The sequence below is a fragment of the Leucoraja erinacea genome, chromosome 6 (genome assembly GCF_028641065.1).
Source record: "Leucoraja erinacea ecotype New England chromosome 6, Leri_hhj_1, whole genome shotgun sequence".
NCBI classification, from domain to species: domain Eukaryota; kingdom Metazoa; phylum Chordata; class Chondrichthyes; order Rajiformes; family Rajidae; genus Leucoraja; species Leucoraja erinaceus.
In genome coordinates, this window is record NC_073382.1 from 53,525,639 (window position 1) to 53,552,298 (window position 26,660).

Genomic DNA, 26,660 nt, shown 5'->3' on the forward strand with positions numbered 1-26,660 from the left:
TCACATCTGTGGAGACATTTAAGTTCCTTGGAACCATCATCTCCAGGGACCTTAAATGGGAGGTCACCATCGACTCCACAGTCAAAAAAGCTCACAGATGAACTTCCTGCGGCAGCTGAGAAAACACAATCTGCCACAGGCAATGATGGTCCAATTTTATATGGCCATCATATAGTCTCTCATCTTCCCCATCATGGTCTGGTTTGGCTCAGCCACCAAACACTATATCCGAAGGCTGTAGCGCATCGTCCAATCAGCTGAGAAGGTTGTAGGCTGCAACCTTCCGCCCCATCAACAAACTGTACACTGCAAGGGTCAGGAAGCGGGCGGGTAAGATCATCTCTGACCCCTCTCAACCTGGCCACAAACTCTTTGAAGCACTTCATTCTGGAAGGCGACTCCAGACTGTCAAAGCCGCCACTGCCAGACATAAAAATTGATTTTTTCCATGAGCAGTAGCTCTATTCAACAGCCACATGTCTGCAGCCTCCTTTTGCTCTGGTATTTCATTTCATTCTTCACATGTTTAAATTATGTTTTATATTTAATTCTCTACTGTATATTGTGTTGTTAATTGCGAGCAAAGCACCAAGGCAATACACATTTGGCTAATAAAATCTATTAAATTCAATTCAAATCAATTCAAATGACCTAGAGAGTTGTGAATCTGTAGAATTCCCTGCCACGGAAGGCAGTGGAGGACAATTCACTGGATGTTTTCAAGAGAGAGTTAGATTTAGCTCTTAGGGCTAAAGGAATTAAGAGATATGGGGAAAAGCAGGAACGGGTTCCTGATTTTAGATGATCAGCCATGATCATATTCAATGGCGGTGCTGGCTCGAAGGGCCGAATGGACTACTCCTGCACCTGTTTTTCTATGTTTCTTTTTTTGTTTCTAACTGAACCATCCTACCAACAACTAGAGAGCAGTTCTGAACTACAATCTACCTCATTGGAGACCCGCAGACGATCTTTGATCAGATTTGCTCTACTTTATCTTGCACTAAATGCTATTCGCATTATTCCCTTTATGGTGTATATATACCCTGTGGATGGCTTGGTTGTAAACCTGTATTGTCTTTCTGCTGACTGGTTAGCACGCGGCAACTGCTTGTCACTACACCTCGGTACACATGACAATAAACTAAACTAAATTGAACTCAACACAAACAGATAAATAAATAGACAATACCAGTGCAAAGCCAAAAAAATAATGTCCCCAAGTCTGTACAGTTAATAGTCTATTTGAAGGTTTTTAGTGTTTAGTAGCCTGATGGTTATAGGGAGGAAGCTGCTCCCTACAGACCCTTGTCTCATTGAATAGAAATCCGCCTTACCCACATCTGCATTCGTACTGTTGTTCTGTATGCCTCTCTTTCAAACATTATTTTGATCTATTCTACAACGCTTTTAGTGAAATGTTCCTAATCCGGACGCTGTAAACTAAATGTAGTTTTTGGCGGGCGAATAAGCAAGCCACACATGGTGAATCAAAGAGATCTTTATTGTTGAAGCAAAGGGAACAACACACATGCAAATGGGGGAAGGCTGACCCGGGGCTCAATACTTATATCAGGGCACACCACCTAAACCTCGAGACAACTCCTAGCCGCCATTACCCAGTCACATGACCCTACCCCCGACTGCCGAGAGTTCAGGTAGTAAGTGGCCTAACCACCGGGTGGCGTCACAGGACCCCCCCCCCCCCCCCCCCCCCCAGAACCGGAGGCACAAAACCGAAAGGGTAGATGAACGAGGCGTTGCCCCCGCACATCCACCAACAGAGATTGGGCCCGAAGGAAATCTGCACCCAGCAACATCTGGGAAACATCGGCCACCATCATGGTCCATGTAAAATGGCATGGGCCAAGCATGAGCGAGATCGTGCGATCTCCATATGGAGCTGCTATTGGCTGCTGTCAGAGAAGGCCCCCGCTTGCCAGAACGAGTGCCGACCCCTTACGGGGGGTAAAACACTAACCTCCGCGCCCGTATCAACCAGGAACCGTCGTCCCGAGTGTCGATCCCAAGCATACAGGCGATGTTTCAGGCCGACCGCCACAGCAACTACCGGCGGCCGACCCTGGCATTTACCAGATACGAGTAGGGCGGGCGGCACTGACAGGCTCCAGGACCCCAGCGCTGGTGGCAGTAACACCACTTCCCCTTACCGGGTTCGTTCAGGACAGGCGGCGCAGCTGAACTCCCGGTGGACACAGGGCCTGCTTTCTTGGGCCCTCCAAGGCACCGCCAATACACGATCAATCGAGCCACCGCCCTGCTGCTTGGCTTGCCACAGCTCGTCCGCGCATTCCACTAGCAGCAGGCAGTCTGCAAAATCCTCACCGGCGAGCAGCAGGCGGATGTCGTCCAGCATCTGCTCCAAGAAGGCGTGCTCGAAGAGCAGGCAGGGCTGATGACCATCCATGAGGATGAGCATTTCACTCATGAGCACCGACGACTTGCGATCGCTGAGGCTGCCCATGTGCATGAACCGCACTGCGCGGTCCCAGTGGCTGAGCCTAAAGGTCCACAAGAGCAGCGCTTTAATGACTTCGTATTTGTCCTGAATCTGGTGGCACACAGGTGACCGGCCGTCTCCTGATCCAACGCGCTGACCACATAGTAGTACCAGGTGTCATCAGCCGTGATGCGTCGAACGTGAAACTGGGCCTCGACTTGCTGGAACCACCCTTGGGGCTGCAATGTCCAGAACATGGGCAGCTTCATGGAGACAGCATTCTGCTGGGCTGGATTGTCAGCGACCTCGGGCTGTTGAGGTTGATCGTTGGCTGCAAACATCATTTAAATCAAAATGACCGTTCTGGATCATCGGGGTCACCAATATGGTGGGCGAATAAGCAAGTCACGCGTGGTGAATCAAAGAGATTTTATTGTTGAAGCAAAGAGCACAACACACATGCAAATGGGAGAAGGTTGACACGGGGCTCAGTACTCGTGACAAATCTTTCCCGCCATTACCCAGTGACATGACCCTACCCCCGACTGCCGAGGGTTCGCGTGGTAAGTGGCCTAACCACCGGGTGGCACCACAGTTTATCGCTAAATCTAATTTATTTCCTCATTAGTTCTGAGGCACGTTATTACAAAAGCAATGGTCTTCAGTGTGTACGATAGCACTTCTGTATGAGGATTGCTGGTTGGTGCAGGCTTGGTGGGCCAAAGGACCTATTTCTGCACTGTATCTCTAAACTAAACTTAACTAACATTATCTCAAGCCAGTACCCATTGTCTAACTGTGTTATTTTTTCTTGCTCCAATATTTAAGTTTAGTTATGTATTTACTTAAAGTGAAAAATGCATAGTATCCCACTGCTACATTGCTGCAGAAGTGTAATGGGCAATAAATTGATTTTATTCCACTTGAGCTGACCTAAATACAGTACATAATTTAAAAATATAAACATGTTTCATGCTAGTTTTCAAATAATTACTTTTTAAATGATAGCTTAGTTGTCTCATGCATCATTTTAGAAAGCAAGATATTTTTTGGAATGTGGCAGGTTCTCATTATATTCCTAAATATAAAATTTGTACATTATTTTCAAGGACTACATATTGGCTGACATTATGGCACATACATATTTATCCTTGCAATTAAATATGAATGTAATGCAAAAACAAATAAAGATTCTTTGGTAGAGAGTATAAGGCCACATTACATATAGCATTTTGCATTTAATATGAACCTTAATGAAACATTGCCTTGTGGATATCCCACGTTATTTATTTAGGGTTTTAATTCATTCATAGTGAATTCCATTTGCTGCCATAATCCTAATTAAAAGATGCACACAAAGCTCCTATTTGGCTTTGAGCTATATGCTTGTTGGCTGGTCAATACGCTTGCTTATTTTATCTACAGCTCTCCCTAACACTATAACAGATGGACATATTTGAGCACTTTTGGCTTATTGTCAAATTTACTAGCTTAACAACCCATTGTAAGGTTTGCTGGATTTACACGTAAATAAAAAGTCTTAACTGGTGTTCAAAGGTCTTTTTCTATTTAATTTAAAAGCTATTCAAAATCCCCGTCTTCTACAAGACCAAACTGCATCACTTGCCAGGCTTTGCCCGCCCCTATCTCTCATTTCCAGCTTTCTCCCCCCACCGCCCCCTGCATTAGTCTGAAGGTCCCAATCTGAAGCGTCGTACCTCTTTATTCATGTTTTTCACATTATTCCCTTTATCATGTAGCTGTTCACTGTGGATGGCTCGATTGTAATCATGCATTGTCTATCCACTGATTGACATGTCGCGGGGTGACGCCTGTTTGGTCGTGAGTAGTGGCTCAAAGAGTTGTACTTTTTTCTGGACGCCGTTGGATTTTCAACATTTTCGGCGACCTGCTGCAACTATGACGGGTGCCGGCAAGTCGCCGAAAAAATTGTGTAAGTGGGGACAGGCCCTTTAGGAGAATTCTTCTATAACTCCATACCAGTGACTCTGATGGAAACACCCATTCTTTATCCCCATTATCCTAAAACATCTAATAAATCTCCCTTTGTAAAATGTTGAATGGCTCCATACATCTACAATCTCTTGACAGATAGACACAAAAAGCTGGAGTAACTCAGCAGGACAGGCAGCATCTGTGGAGAGAAGGAATGGGTGATGTTTTGGGTCAGGACCCTTTTTCAGACTCAATCTTCAGTCTGAAGTAGGATCTCAACCCAAAACGTCACCCATTCCTTCTCTCCAAAGATGCTGCCTGTCCTGCTGAGTTACTCCAGCTTTTTGTATCTATTTTCGGTTTAAACCAACATCTGCAGTTCCTTCCTGCAATCTTTCCTCTCCCTCTTTTAGACCATTCTCACTCTTGGACCAATCTCACTCCCCTTCCCAAACCAATCTCACACCCCCTCTTGGGCTAGTGTCTCCACTCTCACTTTGCGAAGGTCCGCTCCACTTCTGCTGCTACATGAGCCACTGCCACAGTCATTTCCATTGCTGAACTGGCCCCATCTTTACCCCACCATCACTCCTTCCCCCTTCCACTTCTATTCCTCCCTCTGGCTTTGCATTGCTCTTCTCTCCTTACACAACGCCCTTTTCTCTCATTTTCATCTCTTGCCTTTGTCCACCCATCTGCCAATCTAAACCCCCCACCCCTCTCACCTCTACCCACCTATCATGGGCCAGACGTTGTATCACCCCACCTCTTTTGAAGTTTTCCTCACCTTCTGGCTACAATCTGTCTGAACAAGGGTTCCAACCCCGAAACTTCACCTTTCCATTCTCTCTGCAGATGCTGCCTGACCCTCTGAGTTACTCCAGCACTTTGTGTTGTACTCAAGATTCCAGCATCTGCAGTTCTTCGTGGTCCTTTTTACAGTTGGACTTGCCTGTCAACTATTACAGTCATACTGAACTCCCCCCTGCCACTCTCAGGCTGGTCTCTCCACACCCACCTTCTGTTTTGACCTGACTACACCAAACCTCTGACTGCCTCCACCACCCTCAGACTGCACTATCACTCCCGATTGAGATGTTCCCACTCAGTCCATGTACAAGGACTGCAGGTAAGGGTAAAAACCTCAGGTTTTGCTTAGGAAACTTTTCAAATGTTTAATTTAGCTTAGAGATGCAGCATGGAAACAGGCCCATCAAGTCCACATCGATCACCAGTTCACACTAGGTCTATGTTATTCTGCTTTCGCATCCACTCCCTACACACTCAGGAAAATTTACAGTGATTTTACTTTACTTTAAACTTTAGAAATACAGAACCGAAACAGGCTCTTCGGCCTAACGAGTCCACACTGACCAACGATCACCCCACTATCTTACACACTAGGGACAATTTTACAATTTTACTGAGGCCAATTAACTTACAAATCCACATGTTTTTGGAATGTGGTAGGAAACCGGAGCACCAGGAGGAAACCCACACGGTCACAGGGAGAATGTGTGAATTCCACACAGACAGCGTGCAAATGGTGTTTGGTGGTGGTTGGTTTGAAATAAAGCAAATGATTAAAAGTCTAAACTTGACAACTTCCTGTTTGCATTGTATATTGATTTTAGATAAAACGCTACCACTTACGGTGTTGATTTTTGGCCATCTTACTCAGTACCCCTCTGCTCATCAGGTGCAGAAGATTCTTTCCATCAATGAAAAATAAAAGTGTTTAAAAAAATGTTGAGAATCTCTCTCCTGTCAATCATGCCATGAAGGTCACGCCCCTTCTGGTGGGAGGGGGGAGGGATTATAAAACCTGGAAGTGTGGGTGTGGCTCAGTCTCTGCAAGATGGGGGAGGGAGAGGTCATGACTGTCTGAGCTGTGAATCACCTGAACACACTGAATGTCTACTGAACTATGAGTGTGGTGTTTATGTGGTGTTTATGTGGTGTTTTGTGTGGTTTTATGGTGGTTTTATGATGGATTCACCCTGCATGAAATGATATGAAACTGCATTTCAATGTGGTGGCCTTGCACCCTGCATGAAATGGAATTAAACAGCATTTGAATTTGGTGGCTTTGCACCCTGCTTGAAGTGGTATGAAACTGCACTTGAATTTGTTGGCCTTGCACCCTGCTTGAGGTGGTATGAAACTGCACTTGAATTTGGTTGTCTTGCACCCTGCTTGAAATGGTATGAAACTGCACTTGAATTTGTGGCCTTGCACCCTGCTTGAAGTGGTAGGAAACTGCACTTGAGTTTGGTGGCCCTGCACCCTGCTTGAAGTGGTAGGAAACTGCACATGAATTTGGTGGCCTTGCACCCTGCTTGAAGTGGTAGGAAACTGCACTTGAGTTTGGTGGCCTTGCACCCTGCTTGAAGTGGTAGGAAACTGCACATGAATTTGGTGGCCTTGCACCCTGCTTGAAATGGAATTTCAAGGAATAGCCGTGAGTCAACTGCCAGCCCACCAGCCGTGAGTGAGCTGCCAGCACATCAGGCTTGAGTGATGGTGGGTGAGTGAATCACCTGGTGTGGGTGTCGGGGGGGGGTGAATCACCCCATGTGCGGGTCAGGGTCAGTGACGCTGGGTGGACGGATGGACCAAACTGTCCCCAACTCTGCTCCACCCGGCCCCGTGTGTGTGTGCGCTGCACACCCACAGCCCGTCACAGTGCAGCCGCATGGGGAGACAAGGCGGAGGGGCAGGACAGCACTGACCCCAGGGGGGAGAGTGGGAGCTGTCCTGAGGGATGCTCCTTCAGCTGCTTACACCTTGGTGCTCAGGTTCAGACTGCCCAGTCACCCTCCAGCCCCGGGCGGTCTTGTGTGGGGAAAATGACCCCCACCCACCTGTCTCCGCCAGCCAGTGATGTGATGTACGCGGGGGTCTGGACTGACTGACAAGGGCTGACAAGTCCTGCCCCCAAGTAACGTCATGTCCGTTATTTGGCTTTTCGGCATTGAGTCCGTTCGGTGAGTTGGCTTCTAGGCGTTGCAGCTTTTCGGTGCGTTGTCTTTTAGGCGTCCAGCCCTATCGGTTAGTTTACTTTTCGGCATTGCACCCTTTCGGTTATTTGGCTTTTCAGCTTCGCTTCTGTTCGGTTATTTGGCTTCTACTTCTTCGCTTCAGCTTCTCATCCTTCGACACCATGTCCGGGTACCGTTTAAGCCACTTAAAGAAGTAAAAGTATAGAAGGATAAGGGCCTAATGCAGGCCGTTGACTTTAGTGTTGACAGCAAACATATTGGGAATGTTTCTCTGCTATTCAACTATGACTATGAATTAAGTTCCAAAAAATGGGAAAAGGTTCATTTCAGATGCAACTTAGAATTAGTCCATTTCTTATTTTAATTTACATTAAATAAAATTTCATGTAAATGAAAATTTACAGTTCACATACTGTCCAAATAGATCCACGGATGATGTGGTCACCCAGGTTTTGCACACCGCTCTCTCTCTCACCTTGACAGCCAGAAGCGGGGGCTATGTGAGATGCTGTTCATTGACATCAGTTCAGCTTTGAACACTATAGTCCCCACCAGACTTACTCATAAGCTGCTGGAACTGGGACTGAACACTCCCCTACGTTCCTGGGTCCTGGACTTACTGACGGCCAGCCCCCAGGTGGTCAAGATGGGGAGACACGTCTCCAACCCCCTCATGCTGAACACAGGATCCCTCTCCCCCCCCCAGGGTTGTATCAGCCCCCTACTCTACTCCCTGTACACACATGACTATGTGGCCAGGTTCAGCTCCAACCCCATCACCAATTTTGCTGATGGCACAGTGGTGGTGGGCCTGATCTCCGATAACGATGAGAAGGCCTACCTGGAGGAGGTGGCTGACTTGGCACTCCAGTGTCAGCACAACAGCTTCCTCTTGAATGTCACTAAAACTAAGGAGCTGATTGTGGATTTAGAAGGGCACAACAACCGAGGACGTACACACCACTGGGGATAAATGGGACTACTGTGGATAGGGCGAGCAGCTTTAAATACCTGGGAGTCCTCATCACTGAGGATCTGACATGGACAACACACACTGCCACACTGGTGAGAAAGGCAAGGCAGCGCCTTTACCACCTCAGGCAGCTGAGGAAATTCAAAGTCTCTCTGAGGATCCTTCAATCCTTCTACTCTGGTGCTGTAGAAAGTATCCTGACTGGAAAAATCTCTATCTGGTTTGGCAACAGCTCTGCCCAGGACAGGAAGGCTCTGCAGAGAGTAGTGCTTTCGGCCGAACACACCACGGGAACTACACTCCCCCCCCTCACATTGCAGGACTTATACACCAGGAGATGCAGATCTAGAGCCAACAAGATCATGAATGACCTCTACCACCCCAGCAACGGACTGTTCCAGCTGCTACGGTCAGGCAAGCGCCTCCGCTGTCACGCTGCGAAAACAGAGACGATGAGACGGAGTTTCTTCCCACAGGCCACCAGGACTGTAAACTCTGACCTCACCAGGGCATACATACTGTTGTCATCTTTTAAAAAAAATGTAAATACTGGTTCTGTTCTGTTGTTTTGCACAATCCCGCCACTTTCATTTCACTGGACATCTTGTATGTGTATGTGACAAATAAAGTTGACATGACTTGACTGAATCTGTAATCACCATTAATTTGTAAATAAGTTATGAATTGCCTCAATTTGTTAACATTGGAGGAATAAAAAACTTTTATTTTCTTGATTTGAACTAAACCAAGATTTCTTAAATACTTCCATTCGATCTTTCAAAATGGCTGATATATTAATGTTATAGAGCAGATTTTATAATATAGAATGAATCAAAGCCCTTTCAATGTCTGAGTGGTGCATTATATCTTGCCTTACTCTACAAATCAATAAAATGTAAAGGACTTCCATTACCTTGATTGCTTAGTAGCATAAACATCTATGTCAGCACAAACACTGCTTCTGGTCAATGGTTTTATGTGTTATGCTAAAGAAAAGACTAATCAGCATGCTGAATAGGCATGTACAATTTGGATTGTTGTTGCTGAATTCAGGATAACAGATGTATGGGTATGTGGAACAAACTGCCAGAGGAAGTAATTGAGGCAGGCACACTAACAACTTTTAAAATACATTTGAACAGATATATTGATAGGTAGAGCCAGGATGCTTAGGCACTTAAAAACTCTGAAATAGGCAGCAAAAGGGCACAAAAAAGGTATTTATTGACAAAAAAAAGGCAGAAAAAGGCATTTATTTCCACCACCAAAATATGGTTAAAAATGGTAATATAAAGGTATACTGCATTAAATGACCAACGTTGCCTGTTTGCACATAATTACTAGCATTTTTTCAAATTATCTGATGTGCTGTCTGTCAGGCAGAATATGCTTCAGTTGTGAAAAACTTTTTTCTACCTCAGCTGAGGTCACTGGCGCATACCCGAAACAAGCTACAGACTCTATATTCATGTTGATTTCTTGTGCATTACAACCACCTTTGAGAACTTTAGCTATGTTTTGTATTTCTTCAAGATCTGTTAGCTAAAATCACTCTTGGGTAGTTGTTAGGTTGGGTAGTTTTAGTCGTCTTCCCCATCTTCCCCCTCCCCAGTTCTCCTAGTCCCTCTGTCTCTGCCTCTTCCTTCCCCCCCCCCCCCCCCCCCCCCCAGGTTAGTCTGAAGGGTCTTGACCCGAAACGCCATCTATTCCTTCTCTCCATAGATGCTGCCTCACCTGCTGAGTTTCTCCAGCATTTTTTGTCTACCTTTGATTTTTCCATCATCTGGTTCTTTCTTAAATAGATCTTGGAGAAGACTGAACAGGCGGGCAGAGGCAGAAACGAAAGAATGACAAACGGTGACGCGCCTGGTTTTGCCCCGGTGGTGGTAGTTTTCTTGCAAGTTATACTATGTTAACACGTTAATAATAACATTAATATTAACATGTTAACATAAAAAACGTCATTGCAATCATGGCACAACTAGAGAAAATAGCAAACGACCTTTTAGCAAAACGGCAAAAAAAGGCTGATTTAGGCACTGCACTCAATCATGAAAAAAAACATTATCCTGGTGAAATCATCAAAACAGGCATGAAAAGGCACATGGCATTTATGGCAAAATCCTGCCTCTATTGATAGGAAAGGATTAGAAGGATGCCAAATGTAGGGAAATTGTACCAGCTTGGTTGGCATGGTGACTATGGGTGCTGTCTGCATGTACGTTCTCCTCATGAGCATGTGAGTTTTCCCCGGGTGTTCCAGTTTAGTCTCCCAATCCAAAAACTTACTGGTTTGTAGATCAATTAGCTTTGGCAAAAATTGTAAATTGTCACTCATGTATAGGTTAATGCTAGTGTACAGGGGTCGCTGGTTGCTGTGGACTTATTTCCGCATTATATCTCAAAACCAAACTAAAACTAATCTTAGTTTTGATCAGCATGGACGAGTTGGGCTAAAGAACCTGTTTCTGTGCATAATGACGCTAAATGGACTGCATTAGTTAGGTATGTTGCAAAACTTACCTTCAGCGGCGCTGCAGTTCTGTCTCTGCCCGTGTGCGCGACTTTGGCACCTTTGAGAGGGGGGCGGGTTTAAAACTTTGTTTTCTCTCTAGGCTATTGAAATCGAGGTTGTTCAGCCTGCTTAGTTGCTGACGAAAAAATCGCTGCGACATTCGTTTGCTGCAGTTATTTTTAAACTAAATTGGATAATTTAATTGTTATAGTAGATTAAAAATCATCCTCTAAAGCCGCTAATGCCGACAACGGGACGGATCTCACGCAGGGGACAAGGCAAGGTAGGTTGTTTATTTTTACATTAAAAAGTGCTTCCTAAGATCCCTTTGTTCAAAATTTTAAGTTGCGAGAAGGTGACGGGGGCCCATCCGAACCGGCAATATTTTTCATGCCGACATGGGCTTCAAATCCACTGCAATTGCAACGTTCCAAACCAGCGCGTTCCACAAAATCCCACTCGCAAGCTGATTTAAAAGGCCATTAATTTACAGCAATTAAACACTAAATTCCTTCCATTTGGCCCATAAATTAACGACAATGAGATTTAAAAATCATGTTTTAGTATGAATTCTTGTGTGAATGTTCTTTGGACACTTAGGCTATTTAAAAATGTAGTTCTTTTCTTAAGACATGGATAGATGTTTAGATCTAGTAATTGAATTTTGGAATTAGCTACAATTGGGTTACTAACTAATTATATGCTTTAATTTCAGGTCATCCAAGTAAGATTGTTTAATATTTGTTTCAGAATGCTTCAATCTATAATAACTGAACATTTCTTTCAGTTCTCTTAATTTTTGAATAAAGTTATGGCCATTTGACTGTCCTCGATCACAACTTTTGTGTTAAGTGAATGGAAAAGCAATAGGGAACAAGATGCTAATTTCCGAGTATGAAAATGGCCATTGCTATTTTAATACTGAAGATATGAAAGTGAATTAGGTGTCAAATTAAACTTTTTATGCTTTATCTGATGGGATAAATTGCAGACTTGATTTTTAAAATCTCAAAATTTTGTAACATTGCTACATTAGCTTAAGATGGGGACTCACCAGCAATCTCACTGGAACAGACGGAATCAGCAGTCAGTGCTATTCATGCCAGTGAGGAAGAACAGTAGTGTTTGTAGGACCACATTCCTGCTGCTTGCCTTTGTTATTTACTTTATTATTGTCACGTGTACAGAGGTACAGAGAAAAGTTTTTTGTTGCATGCTATCCAGTCAGCGAAAAGAGTATGCACAATTACAATCAAGCCGTCCACAGTGTACAGATGCAGAATAAAGGGAATGGTTTTAGTTGACGATAAAGTCCAGTAAAGTCCGATTAAAGATAGTCCGAGGCTATCCAATGAGGTAGATGGTAGCACAGGAACGCTCTCTAGTTGGTGATAGGATGGTTCAGTTGCCTGAGAACTGCTGGGAAGAATCTGTCCCTGAATCTGGAGATATGCGTTTTCAAATTCTGTACCTATTGCTTGATAGGAGAGAGAAGAAGAGGGAATGGCCGGGGTTAAACTCATGCTTGACTATACTGGTGGCTTTGCTGAGACAGCGTGAAGTGTAAATAGCGTCAATGGAAGGTTACTTTATTGGTTTGGGTGATGGGCTGGGCTGCATCAACAATTCTCTGCAATTTCTTGCGGTCTTGGATGGAGCTGTTCCCAAACCATGCCTTGATGCATCCCGATAAAATGCTTTCTACGCCACATCTGTAGAGATGGTGATGGTTGTTGGGGACATGTCGAACTTCAAGTCAAGTCAAGTTTATTTGTCACATACACATACGAGATGTGCAGTGAAATGAAAGTGGCAATGCTCGTGGACTTTTTTGCAAAAGACAAACAACAAAACAACCAAACAAATTATAAACACAATCATAACACACATATTCTTTTACATAATAAATAATAGAAGGAAAAAACGTTCAGTAAAGTTAGTCCCTGGTGAGATGGGCGTTTACAGTCCGAATTGCCTCTGGGAAGAAACTCCTTCTCAACCTCTCCGTTCTCACGGCATGGCAACGGAGGCGTTTGCCTGACCGTAGCGGCTGGAACAGTCCGTTGCAGGGGTGGAAGAGGTCTCTCATGATTTTGTTTGCTCTGGAGTTGCACCTCCTGTTGACCTCCAACTTCCTAAGACTTGTAAGAAAGTCGAGGCATTGGTGGGCTTTCTTGGCCATTACTTTGACTTGAGGGGAATTGATTAGGTGAATGCATAGAGTTTTTAACCAGGGTAGGAAAACCAAGAACCAGAAGACATAGGTCTAAGGTGAGAGGGCAAAGACTTAATAAGAATCTGAAGGGTAACCTTTTCACACCGAGCGGGATAGATATATGGAACAAACTGCCGGAGGAAGTAGTTGAGGCAGTTCCAATAATAATGTTTAAAAGACACTTGCATGGATAAGACAGTTTCAGAGGATATGGGCCATAAACAGGCAATTACGTCTAGCGTACATGGGACAGTTTTGTTGGCAAGGATGACAAGCTGAAGGGCCCGTTTCCATTCTGTATGATTGAACGACTCAATGAGTCAATGATTCTACAACTCCTGGACTCTACAACTCTGCGATTCTAGTGCCACTGGTTACTCAATGTGATGTTGTAGGATGAATCCTACTTTTGTTAGCAGGGAAGGTAGAGCCCCCACTGGCCCTGCTGCCCACTGCATGACATGTTGCAAAGACTCATAAAATATCTCGGTAGAGGCGGATAACCTCTTTGTACGCTCCAGTTGTCCCGCAGCCGACTCCAGCCTCCCACAAATGTCATGTTTTCACATCTCCTGAACCAGTGGAGCTGAAACTGAGTTATGTGTATTGCCAGCACACTTGCCCAACATAATTCATCAAGAGATCTGGAAGTAATATGTCAATGCTGTGGCTTGATTTAAAAGGGCAAGGATATGCTGCAGAAACCAGAAATAGACGCGAAAGATAAAATCCAATCCCTTCACTTCTTTTGAAATCAGCCCCCACCTAGTCATAGAGTCATACAGCATGGAAACTGGCCCTACAGCCCGACATATCCTATCAACACTAGTCCCACTCAGAGAGTTGTGAGTCTGTGGAATTCACTGCCTCAGAGGGCAGCGGAGGCCGGTTCTCTGGATACTTTCAAGAGAGAGCTAGATAGGCTCTAAAAGATAATGGAGTCAGGGGATATGGAGTGAAGGCTGGAACGGGGTACTGATTGGGGATGATCAGCCATGATCACATTGAATGGTGGTGCTGGCTCGAAGGGCTGAATGGCCTATTCCTGCACCTATTGTCTATTCATGTACCTCTCCAAATATTTTTAAACATTGTGATAGTACCCGCCTCAACTACTTCCTCTGGCAGCTCGTTCCATACACCCACCACATAACAAATTTGCCCTTGGGTTCCTATTAAATCCTCCCACCCTCATCTTAAACCTATATCCTCTGGTTTTTGATAACCCCTCCATTGGGTAAAATACTGCATTTACCTTATCTATTGGGGATCATGACAGAAGCCTCCTCATGGTGATCGCTGGAAGCGACGACACGATGCTCTCTGTCGCATCGGGTGACAATTCTGTCAACATGTTGGACGACGACAGAAATCAACAGCGAGCTACGTCATCCGACATGAGCGAACAAACCTTATCTATTGCTCGGAGGTTACACAAAAAAGCTGGAGAAACTCTGCTGGTGCAGCAGCATCCTACGGAGCAAAGGAAATAGGCCACGTTTCAGGCCGAAACTCTTCTTCAGACTGAAGAAGGGTTTCGGCCCGAAACGTTACCTATTTCCTTCGCTCCATAGATGCTGCTGCACCCGCTGAGTTTCTCCAGCTTTTTTTGTGTACCTTCGATTTTCCAGCATCTGCAGTTCCTTCTTAAACACTTATCTATTGCTCTCCTGATCTTATGCACCACTATAAGATCAATCCTCATCCTTCAGCTGTCCAAGGAATAGATTCCTAGCCTTCTCAACCTCTCCCTATAGCACAGGCTCAAGTCCTGGCAACATCTTTGTAAATCACCCCTTTTCCAGCTTAGCATCTGAGCAAAATGCACCCCTTATAAAATAGGAAACCCAACTTTGAAATAACACCGGAATTCTTGAGCTTGCGACTTTTTGTTTAATTTATCAGCTTGATGAAACTGATTACTCTTAATGCATTTAACAACCAAGCAAGCATATTTCAAGAATATTGCCTGGTGTTGCTCTTCTTCCAAAGCATTCCATTGGGATCAAGGTTCATAGGAAGGAACTGCAGACGCTGGTTTATTCCAAACATAGACACAAAATGCTTGAGTAACTTAGCCAGACAGGCAACATCTCTGAATAGAAGGACTGTGATGTTTTGGATCTGAAAAACAGTCTCTACCCGAAACGTCACCCATCCCTTCTATCCAGAGATGCTGCCTGTCCCGCTGAGATATTCCAGCACTTCGAGTCTATCTCTGGGATCAAGGTTTGTTTACCTCCACTCCAGTTTTGTGGGTCGTGATGCGACTCATGAGGCCAATATAGGAACTGCAGACTCTTTCACAGGTGGGGTAGGAGATGACTGATCGATGGGCGAGAGAGCGCATTGTCAGCTGGTGCACTAATTGTCTATTGCCGAGTAGCTATTGTGTGCGATTCTGTTTACCTCATTACAGGAAGGGTTTGGAGCGGGTACAGAAGAAGGTTATCTAAATGCTGCCTGGATCAGAGGCTATTAGCTATGAAGAGAGATTGGACAAACTTGGATTATTTTCTCTGGTATGTCAGAGGTTTGAGGGGAGACTCGGTAGAGGTATATAACTTTATTGAAGGCATACAAGTCAAAATCTTATTCCCAGGGTAGAAATGTCAAAGACAAGAGGGCATTGCTTTAAGGTGAGAGGAGCAAAACTTAAGAGATGTGTGGAGCAAATTTTGGTTTACAGAGTGTGGTGGCTAACTGAAACACGTGCCAGGGGTGGTGGTGGTGGCAGGTACGACAGCGGTATTTAAGAGGCTTTTAGGTGGGCACATGGATATGCAGGGAATGGAGAGAGATATATGACGTGCAGGAAGAGGAGTTTAGTATAAAAAAGGCACGGACATTGTGGGCTGAAGGGCCTGTTCCTGTGCTGTACTGTTCTATGTTCTATTGGAAAAACAGACAATTTGCACACACAATCGGCAAGTATAACATCAAAGTTCTGAAGCAATCTTAATTTATAAACCTTTTTTTTTTAAACCCACTGTTGGATATGTTCTTAATTGCTCTCAGGGGAAATTGCTCTCTTTACAATGATAGCCTTGAGAAAAAAAGCCGTATTAATTGTGTAGCAATATTTCAACAGTCGGACACAGGTCATTTCTAATATATTCCTCAGGGTTAGCAAGGTTATCAACCGGTAACATATCTGAATACAACATCTATTTTTAATAATGTTTATCGTATAAAATATATAGTTCATCGCAAGCAAGGCTTAAAATTCCAATTATTTTCCATTAAGATCGATGTTATGATCTTAAAATATATTTTACCAAATGGATCCAGTGTTGAATGTAATCTGGTACCAGCACACTAGTCCTGGATTTGCCAGATGTTTCAGATGATACTTCACTCCGTTTGGTCCCTTATTGCAAACTTCAGTGAAAAGTGCCATTGAATAATTTATAGCATGAATTTAATTTCTGTACTATAGTGTGGTGGTACATTCTCAGAGATAGCTATTCACCCCTTCTATTTAATATTTTAATGGAATGTATAAATTCTAAATGATATCTCTATTCAAATGCTTAATAGATACTTCCATTATAATCATGAATAAATGCCCTTCCTTGGATTATCTGATTAAATTATTGATGCAGAGTGACCCGATTTGGCCTAATTGAGGTCAACAATTATTTTACTTTAAATCATTTTTGAATTGGGTGGATTGTTGATAAGACCAGCCTTCATCCTCTTCACTTGTTGCCCTTCAGGCAATGGTTGTGAATTCTATGTTGGTGGATGGGAATTCAAGGGTCTTGAGGGTTAAAGATTTTAGTCATAAAGTCAAACGGCATAGAAACAGCACTTTGACCTAACTTGGCCATGACGACCAAGGTGCCTCATCTACACTAGTCCCACCTGCTCATGTTTGGCCCATATTCCTCTAAAGCTTTCCTATCCACGTACCTGTCCAAATGTTAACTAGAATTGCAAAAAAAAGGAATGTCAGTGATTGTCAAACCTCAAGTTGGACATTGAAATTTGGTAACTCAAAATACCCTACTTAGTACATGGCTGTAGCCACTGATTCATTTCCAAATGATCAATAAATTTGTCTGAACGCAAGGTGTTGGAGTAACGCAGCGGGCGAGGCAGCATCTGTGAAGGGAATGTATAGGCCACGTTTCGGGTCCGGACCCTTCTTCAGAAAGCCTTTCAGAGATGCGGCCTGACCCATTGAGTAACTCCAGCACTTTGTGATTTACTCACGATTCCAGCATCTGCAGTTCCTTGTGCTTCCAATAAATTGGTCAGGCTGAGAAAAGTCTTGATTTCATGTAGAATCTATCTGAACCTCAGAAATGTATTTGAAATGGAAACACTGTAATGTGGAAAAAGCATCAGGCAATTTCTACGCAGCAATCTGCCACAAACAGCAAAACAATAGAGACTAGATAACTGCCTTTAGCGAAGCTAATTAGGGAATACACATTGGCTCGGGTGTCTTGGTGGCCATCTATTCGTCAAAGTATTGCCTTAGGATTTGTTCCACCCGTGAGAGAAGGGAGAATCTTTGTTTTCATAAACTAATTTGATAGGAGCAGAATAAAGCCATCAAGACTACTCCACCATTCAATCACGACTGATCTATATTTCCCTCTCAACCCCATTCTCCTGCCTTTGCCCCATAATCCCCAACACTAATTAAGAATCTCTGCATTAAAAATATCCATTGACTTGGCCCCCACAGCCCTTGCGGCAAGAAATTCCACACTCACCACCCTTTGACTGAAGAAATTCCTCCTGATCTCCTTCCTAAAGGAACGTTCTTTTATTCTGAGGCTGTGGCCTCTGGTCCTAGAATCTCCCACTGGTGGAAACATCCTCTCCACATGCACTCTATCCAGACCTTTCACTATATTAGTTGCTCAATTAAACCACCGCAACTCATTCTGGGAATAGGAACAGCAAGTACTGGTATGTTATGCTAACCATATTAAAAGCAGCTTATGTCTGTCAGCAAAGCTAAAAATTAATCAAGTCTATCTTAACAGTCAAGCCCAAAAGACCAGGGATAATTTTAGTTGCCCTCCTTCTGCAGAGTCTGTGTTTAGATACTGCTCACCATGTATACTTGTAGCAAGACCTTTTACAGTCAAAGGTTATATTCTTTGCTTTTTATAGCATTGTCAAGAAATACGCCCCAACAGGCACCTCACACAGTCTGTGCAACATTAACGATGTATCAATTAGGTTTATTATTGGTACATGTGCCAAAGTACAGTGAAAACTTTTATTTGTATGCTGTCCAATCAAATCAATACTACACATGAATGCACAGGGGTGGCACAGTGGTACAGCGGTAGAGTTCCTGCCTTAAGGGTCTGTCCCATTTTCTCGAGTAATTCACGAATTCTCCCGAGTTTTCAAACTCGCAGAATGTTTGTAACGAGTCCGTAGGAGTCCGTGGATATATCGTAGCGGCTCGTTATTGCCAGCCGTAGGTACTCGGGGCATCAGGTAAGTCGGGACGTTTTTTCTGCATGATGAAAAATGTCCACGAGTAAAGAAATAGCCCCGAGTACCTACGGCTGGCATAACGAGCCGCTACAATATATCCACGGCCTCCTACTGACTCGTTACGAACATTCTGCAAGTTTGAAAACTCGGGAGAATTCGTGAATAACTCAGGGAAGTGGGCCAGGCCCTTTACAGCACCAGAGACCCGGGTTTGATACTGACTACAGCTGTTGTCTGTCTGATGTTCATACGTTCTCCCTGTGACCGTGTGGGTTTTCTCCAGAAGCTCCAGTTTCCTCCTACATTCCAAAGACATACCTGGCTATAGATTAATTGGCTTCTGTAAATTGTCTCTAGTGTGTAGGATAGAACTTGTTGGGGTGATCGCTGGTCAGCGTGAACTCGCTGGGCCAAAGGGCCTGGTTCCACACTGTATCTCGAAACTAATCAAGCCTAACACAAGTACAAAAGGTAGAGTAAAGAGAAATATTCCAGAGTGCAGAATATAGTTTCTCAGCATTCTGGCATAACAGTTCCAGAGATAAAATCCAATGTCCGTAATGTGGTAGGTTGGAGAATCGTGACTGTGCCCTGGCTTGTGGAAGGATCACGGAAATCTGATCAGAAAGGGGAAGATGTTTCTGATCAGATGCTTTCAAGCTTCTGTATCTTCTGCCCAACAGGTGCAAGGAGCAGAAGAAAAGGGGCAATAACCAATTGATTTCGGTTTCCAACATTGTTGGTATCAGCCATGTAGGAAGGAACTGCAGATGCTGGTTTAAACCAGATAGACACAAAAAGCTGGAGTAACTCAACGGGTCAGACAGCATCTCTGGGAAGGTTCTCAACCCAAAACGTCACCAATTTATTTTCTCCAGAGATGCTGTCTGACATGCAGAGTTAAGGGCCTGTCCCACGAGCATGCGACCTGCATGCGGCAAGCGCGACCAAACCGGAAGCGGGGGCCGCGCGGAGGTCGAGTGATCCCCGTAAAGGGCCAGTCCAACCGGTATGCGCCTGCATGCGGCGAGCGCGACCAAACCGGAAGCGGGGGCCGTGCGGAGGTCGAGTGAGTGACGTGAAGTTCGAGCGAAGTCCGCGGGAAGTTTGCACGTGACGTACGGCGTCAAGACGCTGCGCACACCCGTCGAGGCGGTGCATATGGCGTTGAGGTGGCCGTTGTCGCGCGGAATTTTTTAACATGGTCAGTTTTTCGGAGCCCTGCGCGATGTCGGGACCAGCTCCGCACAACTCCATACGGCTCCGGCGATCGAAGTGGGACCGGCCCCGCGAGGCCGTACGGCTCAAGCGACCATGTTAGGTCGCGCTTGCCACATGGAGTCGCATGCTCGTGGGATGGGCCCTTTACTCCTGCTTTTTGCCTCTATTATTGTTGGTATCAATGTTGGATCACCAACATTCGGATCTGGGAAGGTGTAAATTTGTGCACAATGTTGGAGTCCCACCATCGTGCACGAATTTACACCTTCCCAGATCCGAATAGTTATGTGTCTTTGCAACCACATTTAACATGTATGGGCCAAAGCTCCTAATCTGTCTAGAACATCCAATACATTATTTATGCTGTTAATTTTGCTAATTCCCTGTGTGTGTGTACATGTTTTTGTTTTCTGCAGATTTGTGCACAGTATCATTGCTAGCTCTTCCACCTGATAACCAAAAACTTTGAGCATGAAGTCTGAGCCCTGCCAGTTTCCACAAGTGACTCTGCTCCATTTAGAATGTGTCTCATGAAAGTGTTTCAGCATTATGAACAGTACCCTGAAGACCAAAACAATAGCTTACATTTACAGTTGACTGAATTTATGTTCAAAATGAGTTCCTGCTCCATCAAACACACGTTAAATTACAATGAAGATAAAAGTGTGCACATCCAGGCTTCTGAACCCTAAGCCCAATGAGTATAGAAGAAAAGTTAGTCGTGGTATTGGAATATTATTGTCACGAGTACCAAGATACAGTGAAAGCTTTTGTTCATGTGCTAACCAGTCAAATCAAATCATAGCATACATGGCCAAAAACAACCCATACAGAAGTGCAATAGGTCCAGCAAAGAGAAGAATACCAGATTGCAGAATATAGCACTAGAGCATTTATAAAATAACATAGAGAAAATGTCCCAGCAACAATGAGGCCAATTGGAAGATTGGGACAACAACCAAGGACCACCCAGTAGTCTGATATCAGAGGGGAATAAACTGTTCCCGAGTCTGGTGGTAAGTGCTGTCAGCCTTTTGTATCTTCTGCCCAACAGGAGAGGGAAGAAGAGGGGTGGACAGGGGTGAATTAAAGCCCTGGATTATGTTGACTGCTTTCTGGAGACAGTGAGAAGTGTAGATGGAGTCAATGGTGGGGAGTCTGTTCTGTGTGATGGGACAGGGGGTACATCAACAATTCTGTAATTTCCTGTAGTCTTGGGTGTTGTTCCCAAACCTGATGCTCACAATGGTGCCTCTGTAGAAGATGGCAAGTCGTTGGAGATATGTCAAACGTTCCTCATCTACTGTGCAAGTAGAGGTGGTGACTTTTGGCCGTAGTATTAATGTAGTGGTCCAGGACAAATTGGTGGTGATACTTGTGCCGAGGACCTTGAAGCTTTCAACCACTGCCATGTTGGCACCATTGACACTGATTGGGGCATGTCTTCAACCTCACTTCCTGAAGTCTGTAACTAACTCCTTCATCTTGATGACATTGAGGGAGAGATTGTTGTCTTGACAAAGTAAAAATAAATGTATTACAAAATATAGTTGTTATATTCTAGGTACTAAATAACAAAGCTATTCATAACTCCATTGTGATTGAATAATCATTGAGATGCATCTTATTTTATATATCCAAAACTATCATTTACCACAATGACAGCAATGACTAGCTTGCTAACATTGGGAACCATAGCTTGTCATTGTGCTCCTTTCCTCCTACATCTGCAACTACGTGGCCCAAGAAATAAATATAAAAGTCTCCTTCACTTCCTTCAACCTCCCACACATTTGTTTAAAACTATTCCAATGAATAACCATATCCTGGATGTGTTTTAGACAGGAAAGTCTAAGTATTTCCACTTATCTAAAAGTAGAGTTAGTAGACTTGGCATTGCTATTAAATTATGCAAGAAACAAACTGTGGCTGAGGCATGTTGGTTCTCGTGTATCTGTAGAAATCTTTTATTTTACAATGTGCACAAAGTTATCTGTCTTTCAATTATAGTTAAGCACATGTGTATATTGAGAAAAACCACTCGAATAGCATAATCCCTAATTCTAATGCGACGCTTGCTTGAGTTTCTAATGTGTTTATTCAGACTTGGGCAAGCGACTTTGAAGCACCTCAGTGCAATGGCTGGAAACTCCAGGCCAGTTTTCCTAGATTAGTCTCAATTGAACTCTTTCCAAACCTTAATGGAGAAAAACAACCATAAGTGAAATTTAAAGATATATCTTTGAATCTCCCACAATATCTCCCCTTCTGCCCACAATGTTTGCATTGAACATGATGCCTAGTTGAACTGATCACATCTGCCTGTACATGATCCATATTCCTTGCACTTCTCCGTGTCTATTTAAAAGTCTCTTGAACGCCACTTTTGTATCTGCCTCCACCACCAACCCTGGCAATGTGTTCCAGGCCCTCACCACTCTGTAATAAAACTTTCCCGACAGCTTAATCTCCATTAAACTTTCCCCCTTTCACCTTATAGCAATGCCCAGTAGTGTTGGATATTTACACCCTGGGGGAAAAGGTTGTGACTGTCTTCCCTTTCTATGCCTCTCATAGTTTTACATACTTCTATCATCTCCAGACATTCCAGAGAAAACAAATCAAGTCTATCCAACCATTCCCAATAGCTAAAACCCTCTAACCCAGGCACCATTTTGGTAAACCTCCTCTCCAAGGCCTCCACATCTTTCACCGACCAGAACTGCACGGAATACTCCAAATGCAGCCTAACCAAAGTCCTATAGAGCTATATTTTAATGTCATTATAGATATACATGTCCACTGCCAATTTTCTGGCACCCTTGGTTCCAGAGCCTTGCCGTATTATTCGTTTTGATGGACCAACGGAGGTCACAGCCTGAGGAGGGGGGGCTGAGATTCAGGCCCCCAAATTCAGCTTTGGAAGTCGGCTATGGGAGTGGATCTGTTGGATCTGGCCAGGCTGGAGTTCCAGAGCCTCAGCCACAGACGGCAAATCCAACATGCCGATCTGTGCATAAGTCCCGATGATGGCCCGGTGGCCGATTAGGAAAAGGGGAGATGCAACGAGACCTGGGTGTCATGGTACACCAGTCATTGAAAGTAGGCATGCAGGTGCAGCAGGCAGTGAAGAAAGCAAATGGTATGTTAGCATTCATAGCAAAAGGATTTGAGTATAGGAGCAGGGAGGTTCTACTGCAGTCGTACAGGGTCTTGGTGAGACCACACCTGGAGTATTGCGTATCGTTTTGGTCTCCTAATCTGAGAAAATACATTCTTGCCATAGAGTGCAGAGAAGGTTCACCAGACTGCTTCCTGGGATGTCAGGACTTTCATATGAAGAAAGACTGGATAGACTCGGCTTGTACTCGCTAGAATTTAAACGATTGCGGGGGGGGGGGATCTTATAGAAACTTACAAAATTCTTAAGGGGTTGGACAGGCTAGATGCAGGAAGATTGGTCCCGATGTTGTGGAAGTCCAGAACAAGGGGTCACAGTTTAAGGATAATGGGGAAATCTTTTAGGACCGAGATGAGAAAAACATTTTTCACACAGAGAATGGTGAATCTATGGAACTCTCTGCCACAGAAGGTAGTTGAGGCCAGTTCATTGGCTATATTTAAGAGGGAGTTAGATGTGGCCCTTGTGGCTAAAGGGATCAGGGGGTATGGAGAGAAAGCAGGTAAAGGATACCGAGTTGGATGATCAGCCATGATCATATTGAATGGCGGTGCAGGCTGGAAGGGCCGAATGGTCTACTCCTGCACCTATTTTCTATGTTTCTATGAGGCTGCATTCAGTCGCCTCCCCTGGCCTAGGTGGTACACTTTTGTGGGGACTTTGGTGGGGGAGGGGATGGGGAGAATTTGTCCGGATTAAAAGACGTGCCAGAACATCAGTTGCCAAAATAACGGAAATGGCCTGTATCTTCCTGCCTATCATTTATGTGTCACATAGACATCAGTAAAGATGTTGGCGGCTTCCTCAAGTTAGTGAATGCTTCCCTGGTTTACCCACATTTTCACATTCAAGGTCAAACAAATTATGTTAACTCCACAGTAATTATTAATTCCAAAACAAACTGTAATTAGCACTTGAATGCAATAAAATATTTGCATGAATCTTATTTATTTTAAACACATTTTAAATAATTCATGTATAAATGTCCCAGTGCATTTATACTCAACATAGTACCAACTGATGCATGAATCTTTGCAATGTTTACGACAACCTATACTCTAAAAATAATTGGCAAGGACTTATCACTTGAAAGGTCATTCATGCAGTAATGTAATAAATGAAAATAATACAGCTAATAGGAGAATTAGATAGTGAGGCTGACACCAAGGAACAGTCAGAAGTCAGAGAACACAAGGAAGTTCTGAAGATCTTAGGTTGGGTTGATGATTTTCATAAATTATGGGATCCGAATTAGGCAATTCGACCCATCAAGTCTACTCCATCATTTTCCACCGATAGACTCATAGTCAGAGTGCCATACAGCACAGAAACAGGCCCCTCGGTCTAACTCATCCATGTTGACCAGAATATCCCATCAACGCTAATCCATTTTGCCTGTGTTTGTCTATATTCCTCTATGTACCTACCATATCCATGTACCTGTCCAGATGTCTTTCAAATTAGATTTTATTTTAGGGATACAGTGTGGAAACGGGCCCTTTGACCCATCGAGTCCAAACTTACTAGCAATCCCCACGCATTAGCATTATCCTACACACTAGGGACAATTTACAATTTTACTGCAGCCAACTAACCTACAAACCTGTATGTCTTTGGAATGTGGGAGAAAACCTACGTCACAGGGAGATCGTACAAACTCAATACAGACAGCACCCGTTGTTAGGATCAAACCTAGATCTCTGGCGCTGTAAGGAAGCAACTGTGCCGCTGCGTCACTGTGCCGATTAATATTGTTTATGACCTGCCTTCTGGAAGCTCGTTCCGTACTTGTGAGGTGATTTGATGCGTTATTGAATTGAATACCTTTATTGTTAAAACAAGTCAAAAGTGTTTTATTGTTATATGCCCCAGAACGGAACATATAAATTCTTACTTGCAACAGCACAACAGACATGCAAACATAATATTCTGTAAAAACCATAATAAACAACAAAAAATTCAGTACATGCAAACATAAATATTGCAAAGGCAAAAAATATGCGCCCAAGTCTATGTATTTCAGAGCTTATTTAGAGGTTGTAGTGTTTAATAGCCTGATGGCTGTGGGAAGAAGCTTCTCCTGAACCTGGGCATTACAGATTCCAGGCCCCTGAACCTTTCTCCCGATGGCAAGAATGAAATGAGAGCATGACCAGGGTGGTGTGGGTCTCATAGAAACATAGAAAAATAGATGCAGGAGTAGGCCATTCAGCCCTTCAAGCCAACAGCATTCAATATGATCATGGCTGATCATCAAAATCAGTACCCCGTTCTGGCTTTTCCCCCCAATATCCCTTGATTCCTTTAGCCCTAAGAGCGAACTCTCTCCTGAAAACATCCAGTGAAATGGCCTCCACTGCCTTCTGTGGCAGAGAATTCCACCGATTCACAACTCTCTAGATGAAGAATTTTTTCCTCATCTCAGTCCTAAATGGCCTACCCTTTATTCTTTAACTGTGTCACATTTCTATGTGACTGCTGGTTCTAGACTTCCCCTCAACATCAGGTAAAATTTTTCCTGCATCTAGCCTGTCCAATCCTTTAAGAATTGTATTTGTTTTTATCAGATTCCCTCTCATCCTTCTAAATTTCAGTGAATACAATCCCAGTCAACCCATTCTTTCATCATATGTCAGTCCCGCCATCCCAGGAATTAACCTGGTGAGCCTACGCTGCACTCCTTCAATAGCAATAATGTCCTTACTCAAATTAGGAGATCAAAATTGCAGTCTCACTAGATGCCCTGTACAACTGCAGTAGGATCTTCTTGCTCCTAAACTGAAATCCTCTTGCAATGAAGGCCAACATGCTATTAGCTTTCTTCACTGCCTGCTGTACATGCATGCTTACTTTCTGTGACTGATACAACCACACCCAGGTCTCATTGCACCTTCCCTTTTCCTAATCTGACACCATTCAGATAATAATCTGCCTTCCAGTTCTTGCCACCAAAGTGGATAACCTCACATTTATCCACATCATTCTGCATCTACCATGCGTCTGCCCACTCACCCAACCTCTCCAAGTCACCCTGCAGCCTCATAGCATCCTCGTCGCAGACCACACTGCCACCCAGCTTTGTGCCATCCGCATACTTGGAGATGTCACATTTAATTCCCTCGTCTAAATCGTTAATGTATATTGTAAATAACTGGGGTCCCAGCACTGAGCCTTGCGGCACCCTACTAGCCACTGCCTGCCATTCTGAAAAGGACCCATTAATTTCTACTCTTTGCTTCCTGCCTGACAACCAGTTCTATATCCATGTCAATACCCTACCCCCAATACCATGTGTTTGATATTTTGCACACCAATCTCGTGTGTGAGACCTTGTCAAAAGCTTTTTAAAAGTCCAGATACACCACATCCAATAGCTCGCTCTCATCCATTCTACATGTTACAAACTCAAAAAATCTCAGAAGATTAGTCAAGTATGATTTCCCCTTCATAAATCCATGCTGACTTTGACCGATCCTGTCACTGATTTCCAAAAGTGTGCTGCTATAACATCTTTAATAATCGACTCCAGCATCTTCCCCACCACCGATGTCAGGCTAACTGGCCTATAATTCCCCTCCTTCTCTCCCTCCTTTTGCTGATGATGCTGGCTGCCTTTTTGAGGCAGTGACTCCTGTAGATCGTTTTGATGGTGGTATTTATTTATTTA